The following is a 14,146-nucleotide window of genomic DNA, read 5'->3' as shown; positions in this document are numbered from 1 at the left end:
GTACCCTAGGGACAGCTCTGTCAGCACTCTAATTCATCCAAAAGTAACCCTAGTCATAGGTGCCGACTCTGTGGGTGCTCCAGGGCTGGAGCATCCACGGGGAAAAATTAGTGGGTGCTCTGCACCCACCAGCAGCCAAGCTTTCCTCACCCCACACCCCACCTCCTCTTCCTCCCCGAGCGCTTCACATCCCCGCCCCTCTGCCTACCTCCCAGCGCTTCCTGCCCGACCACCACCAAACAGCTGTTTAGCAGCGTTAGCACTCTCTGGGAGGGAGAGGGAGGAGCGGGAATGTGGTGCACTCAGGGGAAGAGGTGGGGCTGGGGCAGGAATTTGGGGAAGGAGATGGAATATTGGTGGGGAGGGGGTGGAGTTGGGGTGGGGACTTTGTGAAGGGGTTGGAATGGGGAAGGGGTGGGAAGAGGCGAGGCGTCATGGAAGGGGTAGAGCAGGGGCGGGCCTGGGGAAGAGAGGGGGTCGAGCACCCACATGGAAGAGGGGAAGTCGGCACCCTAGTGGCTGCTGGTCCATAAAAACTCTGGGGCATTCTTATACTCTGTAGTTGAAGAAACTATTTGCAACTCCAGTGAGGAACAGTGTCTTCAGCTGCTGCAACTCCTCCTTTAGAGAAGAGATCTCTCTCTAGCTGGTCTGGTTGCTGTACCAGTATGTCCTTGAGAATAGTGTCAGAAGACTCCACTGAGCATGCTCAAAGTGGACTATCTCCTGATTGCACTGACACAGATTAAATCAGGGTAATGCCAATAAAGTTAATGCAGTTCCATCAATGCGCTGTGAGAGGGGACTCTGGACCAGAGTCCTCTATGTTCTAATGAAGGAATGGATTCTTCTCCAGTTGACCAAATGTCAGTCAGATGGGCCATCTTTTAGCAAGGCCACAGTCCCAAGTATTTGGGCTCTTCCCTGGCCGAGAAGACCATTATAAGGACCCCCCAGGAGAGTTATTTGCTTCCTTTAATATCAGTGAGAATCATGATCAGTGGTGTTACCAGATGTAATTCTCAATAACATGGCAGTCAGGCCAGGTGGAGTCAGAACTCTAGCTTGGAGGAGGCGGCAGTGTGGAATTCCTAATGTTTTCTGTAGCCATTTAAATCAGAGAATATTGCCCTGACAGCCAATTAAAGATACTCCAGCCTAGATCTGGTGTGACTTCCCTTTAGTGACCAGCTGCCGTGGGGGACAGGTAACCCAGCATTGTGGACTATGGTATTGTTACCCCTTCTTGATATGAGCACTAGTCAAAGTTCAGGGCCTTGTAGGTTGTTCCAGGTGGGAGTAGAAATTGGTGATGGAGTCTGGTATTTTCTCTGATGCAGTATTGTTCATTTACAAGGAACGTGCAAAGTCCTGCTTCTCCGAATGCAGGAGGAACCAAAAACAGGAGACAGCTTCTTGCTTTATAGCCTCAAGCCTCTTTACCCAGTACCAGGTCTAAAAGGCCTCTCACTCTAGCTTCTTCTAGGGTCATACACCCTTGTTCAGGCTGACCTTCTGCCTGTCTCAGACTCTCTCAGTTTCTTGTGTGTACACCAACTTGTTTCTCCACAGACTAGGGCTTTGTCTATATTATAGACTAGAGCCTATGCCGGCCCAGTTGTGGTGCCATAGCTATGCCAGCATAGCTCTCTAGGGTCTATGCAGCCTGTACTGACTGAAGGACTTTTTGTGTCTGTGTAGGAACTCCCAACTTCCCGAAAAACATTAGCTACATCACTGGAAGCCCTATTCAATTAACACAATTGCATCAACACTGGGGATTTTTCATATGCCCTGTAAGACACAGCTCTGCCAAAATAATTTTTAAGTGTAGACCAAGCCACGCACACGCACTCACACACACACCCCTAGTCAGAAAAATAGTCAGTGGAAATCTCCATCCACCTGGTGCTAGTTTCTGGGCAGAGTCCATTATGCCTTTTTCTAAGTTTGGCTACTTTTAACTATCTCTCACAGCAACTTTAAATGTTGGGTACTTACCCATCTGTTTCAATGAGGTTTTAACTCAACCTATAACAAAGCTTAACCCAGGTCAGAACACTATGTCTGCAGTGCAGTCAGGAGGCCCACATGCAGCATGAATAGGCATACCTGAGCTAGCTTTAACCGAGCTAGCTCACTGAAAATAACTATGTAGTTTCAGTGGCATGGGCTAGGCAGCTGCGTACAATCCCTGTTCAGGACCCTCGGTACATACTCAAGCAGCTAGCCCATTCTACTGTGGCTACACTGCTATTTTTAGTGAGGTAGCTAGATCAAAGCTAGCTCTGGTGGACCTATATGTGCTCTCCTGATTGCAGATAGACATACCGTAAGTGAGAGCGCATGCGTATGAGCTCTTCATCTTGTAGAGCATTGAAACTTTTGCCTATGCAACCAGGATCTACATCCTTCAGGACCTCACACAGCCAAAAAAGCCAAGATATTTTCTACCAGTATTAGTGTTATTACATGTTAATATATATTTGAGGGGGTAGAGGACTTCTTATGTTCTGCTTACTAGTGGATTTGGTGAAATAGTCATTAGCTGGATTCAGGCAAATTACTAAAACAGGGCCAAATTCATCTCTGGTTTAAATGCCTTTGAAATCAATGGAGTCACAACACAAGATATGTGCGTGGAGTGATCTTCTACTTTTTGCCCTATCTCTGCCATTGGATTTTTACTGGAAATTACTGGATTACCATAAATTAGATATGTATTCTGGTTGTTGATCTCCTGCTGTTTCTTACTGATCCTCAGATATCTGTTCTGGCTATAATTCTCTCATAACCCAATTTAGAGATGTATCATGGTTTAAACTTATTTACTACACATTGGAAGCTCTATTGAAAAAAATACAGAAAAATATATTTTCCAGCAACAACCATTTAATGTGTTAAAGGGAAGTTTTCTTCATGTAGGGCTGTTGATTTTAATTTCCATATAATCCATAGCAAATATATTAATTCTCTCTTATTCAAAGCCTGATCAAAAGCCCATTCAAGCCAATGGGAGCCTTTTCATTAACTTCAATAGTCTTTAAGCAGGCCTTCAGTGCATCAAAGTGGATCTTTGTAACAGGATGTACCCTGCACTGCTCTTCACAGGTCTGGGGTTCACAGTTCATTGATATGCAGCTTAACAATATCTCTCATATACTGCATCTTGCTAACTGTATCCCAACAAAAATAACAGTGAAATCCAATTTGACAATAATCTTAATACATTTTCAGAGGGTTCGATCTTTGGGATTTCCTGATTTCTGGTCTGCTGTCTGGAAGCATCAAGCCAGCATTGCTCCTAAGTAGCTAGGAGTGATGCTGAAGAGGACCATGATCTACAAGAGCAAAGTTTCAGACCTGTGATATACAGGGGCCATGCAACACTGAAGCTCCCATCGGAACTCTGGAGTACTTACAAGCAGTTTCAATTAGCAGAAATTCAGAAAATTGGGATTGCACTATAATAGAAAAAGAAAGGGGGCCTCTAATCCTGATTAACACTTTACAATTCCAATTGTCAACTAAAATCTCATAGGTGTTGGTATTTAGAGGCAAGAAATGCAATTATATGAACTTGCTTATCCCCCACTATTCACTTCTACCTGTAACCAGAAAATTGTCCCTGACTCTCAGCCGGATCCACCTCCCACTGAAGTCAGAGACAGTCTTTCCATTCACTTCCATGGGAGTTGGATCAGGACCTGTATTGGGGCAAATATGCATATAGTTAGCAGCAGTGATAACGGTAGTGGTGGTTTGTGTGATTTTCTGTCTCCTCAATGCCATAATCTCAACTGTATGGGATACAAACAATTTCAACTAGAATGCAATTATAATTCAATAATTTTCAAAGCCAGATGACATCAGGCCAAATCTTCAGCTGTTGTATATCAGCATTGAAGTTAATGCACCTATGCCAGTTTACACCAGCTGGCAGGCTGATTCCTCATGAAGAAATAAATATGTGTGCATTGTTTTTGAAAAGAACTTGCAACATTCCTTGATGTCAGTGTGCTGCATAGATGCACATCAGAGTGGAATTTGACCGTAGAACTAGAAGGATGAGGAAAGGTGAACTGTGGACTAGAAAAGAATGTAGTTGTTAAAGAACAGCTTAGTTACTAAGGATAACCCAGGTCTAGTTGCTATGGGCTTGGAGTGTGCTATTGTTGGGACGTGACTGTAAACACACCACTTCATAATCAACATGTCATAAAATGAGGTTACAAAAGCTGTCTAAATGAACAGCTGGTAAGGTACCGGAAGATTAATACAGGCAGTGAGAGATTGCATCTTTACATTCAGAAGGCCCTGTATGTTTGAATTTCCTAGAACAATGATCGGGGGCTTATGTGAAATGAATTTGCCACAAACAGAGGTAGAAGCAGCGAGGTTTCCTGCCAGACAGTTGATACACCTGGAGAGGCTGAGGCTGTGTTTGCAAAGCAATCCTGTTGCTTAGGATAATAATCATACATTTTGATTATGAAAACATAAGTTCCAAGTGTTGAGGGAAACCATATGCAATTAGAGGTTATTTTGTATTACAAGGTAGAGAAAAAACAGTATTGATGTGCAGGATGCTATTTGGTAAATGTTTGCAGTCTCACTGGCCCTCAAGAAAACATGCACAAAATGTATAATGTAATTGTTTCTACTGACTATAGTTTCATTCCATACAAAAAATTACTTTAAAGAATGTTCAGGATGAAAGTTAAGCACTCAAAGGTCAGAAATGGCAATGTTAAGGTTGCATGTCAACTGTGCCCACCTGAGTGTGTGCATTGATTCATGAGCACATACTTTATTTCCACAGGAACCATACCTTATTCAAGCTCCAATTCAGTAGGGTACTTAAGCACGTCTAAGTGAAACGTGAATTCTTTGAATTCCATAGGTCTCCTGAACTCCAGTGAGTTTCAAGGACCCACTGAAGCAAACAGGACTATTCCTGTGCTTAAAATTAGGTAATTAAATACCTTGCTGATCTGGAGCCTCAGGGCATGTCTACACAGGGATAAAAAACCCATGGTTGGGCTAGGTCAGCTCAAGGGGCTTGGGCTCCTGCAGTAAAAAATTGCTGTGTAAACATTCAGGCTTGGGCTCTCTGGGACCCTGTGAGGATGGAGGATCATAGAGCTCAGGACCCAGCCCAAGCCCAAACCTATATACAGCAATTTTTAGCCCTGTAGCCCACGCCCCACAAGTCTGACCTGGGCCAGCTGTGGCCATGCCATGGAGCTTTTATCCCCATGTAGACATACTCTCGGTGTACCGTTAGATAAGGGTTGGAATGAGGCAGGGGAATGTTGTGAATCAGGTACGGGTCTTGTGGATCTCTACCTCATTCTGAGCCAAATTCTATTTGCAATTATGATAGTGTAAATCAGAATAGTAACTCCATTAATTACAATGAAGAGTCACTACTCTGGATTTAGGCTGGTGTAACCAAGAACAAAATTTGGTTCTGAACTCATACTTTGGACAGTGCACTGTGGTTTAAACCAGAGTAAGTGGTGAGTGAGGACAGCAGAATACGCCTTCCTCAGCGTAGAGGTTGGACATGAGGCAGAAGTGCACTCGCTGACCAGGGAGGATAAAACACCATGTTTACAATAATATATTATTAATCATTTGATGTCTTAAAGAATATTTTAACATAGGTATTTCATTTCTCTAAAGAACATATGTCATTTTTGATGTTGTCAATTAGCAATTGTCCTTTGGGCAGCCTCCCTCCTGCTTTAATAAGTTATTTTTAAAATCAGTGTTGCAGCCCCATCCTCATTCAGGGCCTGATCCTGAACCACTGAAATCAATGGGAGTTTTGCCACTGGAGCAGGAACTCACTGTACAGTGCTCAGCCTGCGACACAATGAGACAGGGAACCTGTGGAAATAGTCTGGGCGTATATGATTAAAAAGACTGTCATATTCATTTTCAGGTACCAACATGGATTTATTTACACAGAGCCACATTCTGGTCTCATTGAAATCAGTGAGAACACGATGTGGACCAAAAGCTCTTCTTTTACATTGTATCATGTTTGTTTCATCTCAGCTAGTTGCTGTTCCCACCAAAACCCAGTACTTAATGTAACTTTGAGTGTTTACACAATGGAGTAATGAAGGAGGCAATAAATTATTTCCTTTCCAATAGACCAGTTTGTACATTTTGCTCATTGCCACCTGAATTAAGTAATTAGAGTTCTTTGAAAAAAGTCCACAAAAGCAAAGTATCATTTCTTGTGCCATTGATCAATATTTCAATATAGTTTGTTTTGGTTACATTTTGTATGATATGATACTGTGTGAAGCGTGAGGGTTACCAAGATATAATTCACAGTATTAAGTACAATCCTTATACCAACAATGAGAGGGATTTTATATTTTCATAGAAAACATTCTGGAAACCCAAGCATCATTACCTATAAAAACAAGAATAGAAGGAAATGGTATTTTTAAAGAAAATTCCTTTTTTATTGAAGCAGCAAAACAACTTTTATGGGCATTTGACTTTACTTTTAGGGTAGCAGTGGACTTACCTTCACCAAACCCAGATCAGCCTGCCCTCAAAACAAAACAAAAAATGTCCCATACTCATTGCTTGTGTTCACCCAACCCACCAGCATGCCGCCTGTGTTGGCATCCATGTCACCTTCAGTGTGTTTCCCAAAGAATATAAGGCCTGATTCTTCCACCCATACTCACGTTGTTTAAATAGGAAAACTCAGTGAGTCAGATACTACTAGACATAAATAAGGGTGGCAGAGTCAGGCTCAAGCTTTTAAAGTTTCCATATTGGTATGAAGGAGTAATTTATGACCTCAACAGTATGTATGTTACATGTTAAACACATATGAGGCTCGACAGTAATGTCACTTACTGGTTTTGCACCAAAGTAACTTCATTGACTTTGGTGGAGTTACTTCAGATTTAGCTTGGCTTGACTCTGATCTCATACAAGTGCAGAAGAATCTCTTACTTTTATGCATGCAATCCTTTGGATAGTACTTAAACTATGAACACAGTTCAAGGTTATCACTATGAATTAACAAGAGTTAGCTGAGAAATTAGTCTAATGTAACTAATTAAAAATGGCAATGGAGTCCAGCTATAATGAAGACATGGCTTTTTTCACACAAAACATCTCCAGTATGGGTCCAATCCTGCAGTTCTGATTCAGGCAAGACTTCCTTTGAAATCAAAACTGGACTGTAAGTTTGGGTCCTATAAGCAGAGGCTCACTAACTGGCACTGTAGTTTGTGTATTTCAATGCATTTGAAATAATTAAAGTTTCCATTCTTCTCCCCTACAAATGGGGGGTTTCTATAGATGAGTTTCCCATAAATGGGTTACATTTAAAGAATGTCTAAATCTGAAAAGTAATCAATTACCTATTACTGATTGCTCTGAAATTGCTTTTTTGAGGTGCTTGTGAGTTTTTGGTGAAACTGTGGCTGTACTGGGATGGGTAACATAACATTGTGGCTTAATCTCTGGAGAGGAATAAGAGTCCTAAAGTAAAGCACCTAAATCTATATTTGGGCACATAAAAAGTGGGTTGTTTTCAGAGGGTGTGAATACCCACAGCTCCCATGGAAGTCTGTGCCTGAGCTACTTACTGTGTATGCATACAGGACAGAAACCATGCTCCAGAGCTAAGCTAGCACAAATAAGTGCCTTCTATACTGTATTTATTATTTCATTAGAATTTTCCTTTGTTCCTGTTCCCTTCTCTTTCCTCATAGCTTACCACAGTTTCATCTAACTGGAAGTCCAACCCTTAACTTTAAGCCCATGTTTCTGTAGGCCAACATGAAACAAAATGTATTTATCCATCCTTAGTGTATAGGATTGGCATGAGTATTTGTGCACTATAAATATTCAAAAGCTATAGATTTTAAGGTCAGAAGGGACCATTTTGATCCTCTTGTCTGACCTGCATAATGCAGGCCTGAACCAGTAATTTCTGCATCAAGATCATAACTTTTGTTTCAGTTTCTGTTTGAGTTATATTGCCCTTGTTAAAATGTGGTATTTTAGAAAGCAAACAAAGCTCAAGAAGTGAGTTTGTGCCCACAGTTGCTGAGGCACTGTGGCTCCTATTCCTGCAATTCCTATTTTAAGTACGGTATAGAAAAAAAGACACTGTCTCAAATACCACGGTGTGGGAACTGTGAGCAAATGTTGACTTTTTAATGGCAACCACTGCATGGCTGACTTTCCTAGGTAACCAATACCATTCAAGGTCACTCTGGTTCTTTTGAATATCCTCCTGCCCCCATCTTTTTTTAAATGTACTTTTTATTTAATTACATTTACAAGCCTTATTTTGAGGATTTAAACGGTACTTAGTGGTGCCTGGACCCATGCTGGTTCTCTGTACAAGAATGAAATTCACCTTCTGTTTTTAAAGGCAGTATAACAAGAAATACTTTACAGAGTGTTTTGAAAGGAGTTGCTAGCCAGCATATTGCAGAACTTCATATTTACCTTTTGTGCCATGAGTCAGAGCTAATTACTTCACAGCCACGCACCTCAGACTAGGTGTGTCATTGGGAGGCATTGAAAACTCCATTTGCTTTAGATTACCTCCATGCCTAACAGCATCAGGTGAGCAGTAATCAGCGCAGTACCATTTTCTCCCAGTGAGGCCTCAGAATACATTTGGTTTGGTGGCCTCCCTGTTTCTGAATTGCCTCTTTGAAGGCACCAGTGACTGATTAGATAAGGCAGTTATGTGTATGCAGAACTGTATACAGCCCAAATAATAAAACGTGTTAAGTTTGCTCTCACTGTTTATCAGTGTAGTTTAAAACTGATAGAGGATTTATTTGTGGATGTGTAAACTGCACTGTTCAGCATGAAGCATGAATAGCTCTTTATCTCAGGGGAAGTGGACAAGCCTATGTCCAACAGAAGTTTGATTCCAGGTAGGTTCTACAAAATACCAGGGACCAAATGCAGACCTGGTTTAAGAAGGCACAGTTCTACTATATTCAGAGGCATTGCCCCACTTATACCATGCCTGAATTTGGCCCAGTATCTTTAGCAGTAGCCATCCACTTTCAACACATTTGCATTACCATAGAGCAAACAGAGGATCTCCCAAGTGTGTCCCTGTACTCCAGTCTCCATCTTAGCATCTTACTCATGATTAAGGTTAAGATTTTGTCACAGTTATTTTTAGCAAAAGTCACGAACAAGTAGCAGGCAAAAAAAAAAAAATTAATTGGAGCCTGTGACTTGTCTGTGACTTTTACTAAAAATAACTGGGAAGAATGACAAGCTGATAACTGGGGGGTGGGGTGGATGACAGCTGGAGCCCAAGACTCACTGCCATGGCCGCAGCTGCAGCCTCAAGGTGTGGGGGCTGCAACACTGACAGCTGAAGCCAAAGAAGTTATGGAGGACCAGTAAAGTCAGGGAATCCGTGACCTCCATGACTAAATCATATCCTTAATCATCACTCTGTTTTTACAGACAGAGAAACTGAGCTGCAGAGATGTTAAATGACTTTCCCAAGGTCACACAGGCCCCAATCCTGCAAAGTGATCAGTGTGGGCAGACCTTTATATCCACAGAGTCCTTACTGAGCAGGAGTGGGACCTCAATGAGGTCCAGTTTCATGTTCTGACTACTGGTTCCCTGAGCCTCACTCCCAAGCCTCTACTGACTGGACAACATTACTTTTCCTTTCATTATCATTACCTTTGTGTAATGAGTAGGTGGCAGGTAGTGATAGGTGGACCTGAAAAGATTCAGACGTTTAGGCTTGGATATTTAACCATTCAAATAAATGCCCAACCCTCATCCATGCTATCTGAACATTTGGGATCTGCTAAATTGGGCTTTATTCCTCCGTGGAGCTCTGTGCCTGCTGAGAGCTCATTGCAGGACTTGATTTGGAAATCTCACAGATGCTGACTTTTTCCTCACCCATAACTATTTCACATTTGGGGACAACGTATACCTTCAAATCAGCAGCACTCCTATGGGTACCCGCATGGCCCCACAGTATGCCAACATTTTTATGGCTGATTTAGAACAACGCTTCCTCAGCTCTCGTCCCCTAATGCCCCTACTCTGCTTGTGCTACACTGATGACATCTTCATCATCTGGACCCATGGAAAAGAAGCCCTTGAGGAATTCCACCATGATTTCAACAATTTCCATCCCACCATCAACCTCAGCCTGGACCAGTCCACACAAGAGATCCACTTCCTGGATATTACAGTGCTAATAAGCGATGGTCACATAAACAGCACCCTATTCTGGAAACCTACTGACCTCTATACTTACCTACATGCCTCCAGCTTTCATCCAGACCACACCACACGATCCATTGTCTATAGCCAAGCTCTACAATACAACCACATTTGCTCCAACCCCTCAGACAGAGACAAACACTGACAAGATCTCTATCAAGCATTCTTACAACTACAATACCCACCTGCTGAAGTGAAGAAATAGATTAACAGAGCCAGAAGAGTACCCAGAAGTCACCTACTACAGGACAGGCCCAACAAAGAAAATAACAGAACGCCACTAGCCGTCACCTTTAGCCCCCAACTAAAACCTCTCCAGCGCATCATCAAGGATCTACAACCTATCCTGAAGGATGACCCATCACTCTCACAGATCTTGGGAGACAGGCCAGTCCTTGCTTACAGACAGTCCCCCAACCTGAAGCAAATACTCAGCTGCAACCACACACCACACAACAAAAACACTAACCCAGGAACCTATCCTTGCAACAAAGCCCATTGCCAACTGTGTCCACATATCTATTCAGGAGACACCATCATAGGGCCTAATCACATCAGCCACACTATCAGAAGCTCGTTCACCTGCACATCTACCAATGTGATATATGCCATCATGTGCCAGCAATGCCCCTCTGCCATTTACATTGGCCAAACCGGACAGTCTCTACGTTAAAGAATAAATGGACACAAATCAGATATCAAGAATTATAACATTCAAAAACCAGTCGAAGAACACTTCAATCTCTCTGGTCACTCAATTACAGACCTAAAAGTCGCAATATTACAACAAAAAAACTTCAAAAACAGTCTCCAACAAGAGACTGCTGAATTGGAATTAGTTTGCAAACTGGACACCATTATATTAGGCTTGAATAAAGACTGGGAGTGGATGTGTCATTACACAAAGTAAAACTATTTCCCCATGTTTATTTTTGCCCCCTACTGTTCCTCACACATTCTTGTCAACTGCTGGAAATGGCCCATCTTGATTATCACTACAAAAGGTTTTTTTTCCTCTCCTGCTGGTAATAGCTTACCTTAACTGATCACTCTCGTTATAGTGTGTATGGTAACATGTATGTTTCATGTTCTCGGTGTATATAAAATATCCCTACTATATTTTCCACTACATGCATCCGACAAAGTGGGCTGTAGCTCACAAAAGCTTATGCTCTAATAAATTTGTTAGTCTCTAAGGTGCCACAAGTACTTCTGTTCTTTTTGCGGATACAGACTAACACGGCTGCTACTCTGAAACCTGACTTTTCCTGGAATTTCTACAAATACTGATTTCTGGTGTGTTCAGACATGCCACAAAGAGTGGCTGAGTTTGGCATTTTTTCTCCTGAGGACAGCCAGAAACCAGAGGTTCACACTTAGGATACATGAAAATAGAAAATATTGGAAAGAATAAAGTGTTTTTAAAGCTCAGAAAATGTTCACTTAGACATCTGGCACGTAAATACTGAGTTACAGGTGGTTTATGTTGATGTGATATGTGTATTTATTGCTAATGTGTGAAGTCTCATAACTGCTGCTGCACAGACTGTCAATTCGATAAAATTTAGTGGTAAAAAAGTTAGTATAGATGCTCTATCTTATGGTGATGTCACACACAAGATAGATTTTGGATGGGAGACTCTCACGTGTGACAGAATTACCAACTTAATATCACTTCTGCAGGGCTCATGCACTGTAAAATTTAGCACTACATCACTGATTATATCACACAAACACACACACACAAATGAGCTAGCCAAAGAAATAAAAAGTGTCAGGAAGTTTTCTTAAGGTGTGAAAAACATCTTGTTTCACATTAATCAAAACCAGCCCTATCCATGAAAATTTGCAAACTACCAAAAAGACAACCACAAAATCCTCCTCTCTGTGCTGAGAATAAGCATGAAACTTTCCAGCCCAAAAAGCAACTGGAGGTCTAACATAGTGAATGCCAGTGAAAATGAGGTAGGATCAGAGTCTAAAATAGGGAAAGAACAAGTCAAAAATTTCTGAGACAAGTTAGATGTCTTCAAATCACTAGACCTGATGAAATGCATCCTAGAATATGCAAGGAGCTGATGGAGGAGATATCTGAGCCATTAGCAATTATCTTTGAAAAGTCATGGAAGATGGGAGACATTCCAGAAGACTGGAAAAGGGCAGATATAGTGGAAATGGAAATAAGGACAACCTGGGGAATTACAGACCAGACAGCTTAACTTCTGCACCTGGAAAGATAATGGAGCAAATAATTAAGAAATCAGTTTGCAAACACCTAGAAGATAATGAGGTGATAAGTAACAGCCAGCATGGATTTGTCAAGAACAAATCATGTCAAACCAACCAGATAGCTTTCTTTGATAGGGTAACAAGCCTTGTAGACAGGGGGGAAGCGGTAGATGTGGTATATCTTGACTTTAGTAAGGCTTTTGATACTGTCTCACATGACCGTCTCATAAACAAACTAGGGAAATACAACCTAGATGGAGCTACTATAAGGCGGGTGCATAACTGGTTGGAAAATAGTTATCAGCGGTTCACAGTCATATTGGAAGGGCATAATGAGTGGGTTCCTGCAGGGATCAGTTCTTCGTCCGGTTCTGTTCAATATCTTCATCAACGATTTAGAGAATGGCATAGAGAGTACACTTATAAAGTTTGCGGACGATACCAAGCTGGGAGGGGTTGCAAAGTGCTTTGGAGGATAGGATTAAAATTCAAAATGATCTGGACAAACTGGAAAAATGATCTGAAGTAAACAGGATGAAATTCAATAAGGACAAATTCAAAGTACTCCACTTAGGAAGGGACAATCAGTTGCACACATACAAAATAGAAAATGACTGCCTAGGAAGGAGTACTGTGGAAAGGGATCTGAGGGTCATAGTGGATCACAAACTAAATATGAGTCAACAATGTAATGCTGTTGCAAAAAAAGCAAACATAATTCTGGGCTGTATTAGTAGGAGTATTGTAAGCAAGACATGAGAAGTAATTCTTCTGCTCTACTCTGTGCTGATTAGGCCTCAACTGGAGTATTGTTGTGTCCAGTTCTGGGCACCACATTTCAGAAAAGATGTGGACAAATTGGAGAAGTCCAGAGAAGAGCAACAAAAATGATTAAAGGTCTAGAAAACATGACTTCTGAGAGAATATTGAAAAAATTGGGTTTGTTTAGTCTGGAAAAGAGGAGACTGAGAGGTGACATGATAACAGTTTTTGAGTACATTAAACGTTGTTACAAGGAGGAGGGAGAAAAATTGTTCTTAATCTCTGCGGATAGGACAAGAAGCAATGGGCTTAAATTGCAGCAAGGGCAGTTTAGGTTGGACATTAGAAAAAACGTCCTAACTGTCAGCATGGTTAAGCACTGGAATAAATTGCCTTGGGAGGTTGTGGAATCTCCATCCTTGTGGATTTTTAAGAGCAGGTTGGACAAACATCTGTCACAGGTGGTCTAGATAATACTTACTGCTGCCTTGACTGAGTGCAGGTGACTGGTCTAGACCAGTGCTACTCAAAGTGGTGGTCCATGGACCGGTGCGGGTCCACTAGCCATCAGCTACTGATCTGCATGCACATTGGAAAAAAAATTGTTGGTCCCCCACATCAGATAGCTTGAGAAGCACTGGTCTAGATGACCTCTCCAGGTCCCTTCCAGTTCTATGATAAGGAAGAAAATGGAGAAAATTGTAAGCACCTGCCAAAGTGGTAGTTGCAAAGAAAGTGCTTCTTCAAATTACATGTGGAGAGTACAATGCGGGGGTGGGGAAGGGCTAGTGGGGTGAAGAATTTTTGTCCAAACCCCAACAGCGCTAAATCCAAACAAACCCAACTCTGGGTAAATTCCCCAGGCACGTTGTTATTT

Source organism: Lepidochelys kempii, chromosome 3, assembly GCF_965140265.1.
Source record: "Lepidochelys kempii isolate rLepKem1 chromosome 3, rLepKem1.hap2, whole genome shotgun sequence".
Taxonomy (NCBI): domain Eukaryota; kingdom Metazoa; phylum Chordata; order Testudines; family Cheloniidae; genus Lepidochelys; species Lepidochelys kempii.
The sequence above is the reverse complement of the archived record's forward strand: the minus strand, read 5'-3'. Positions refer to the sequence as shown.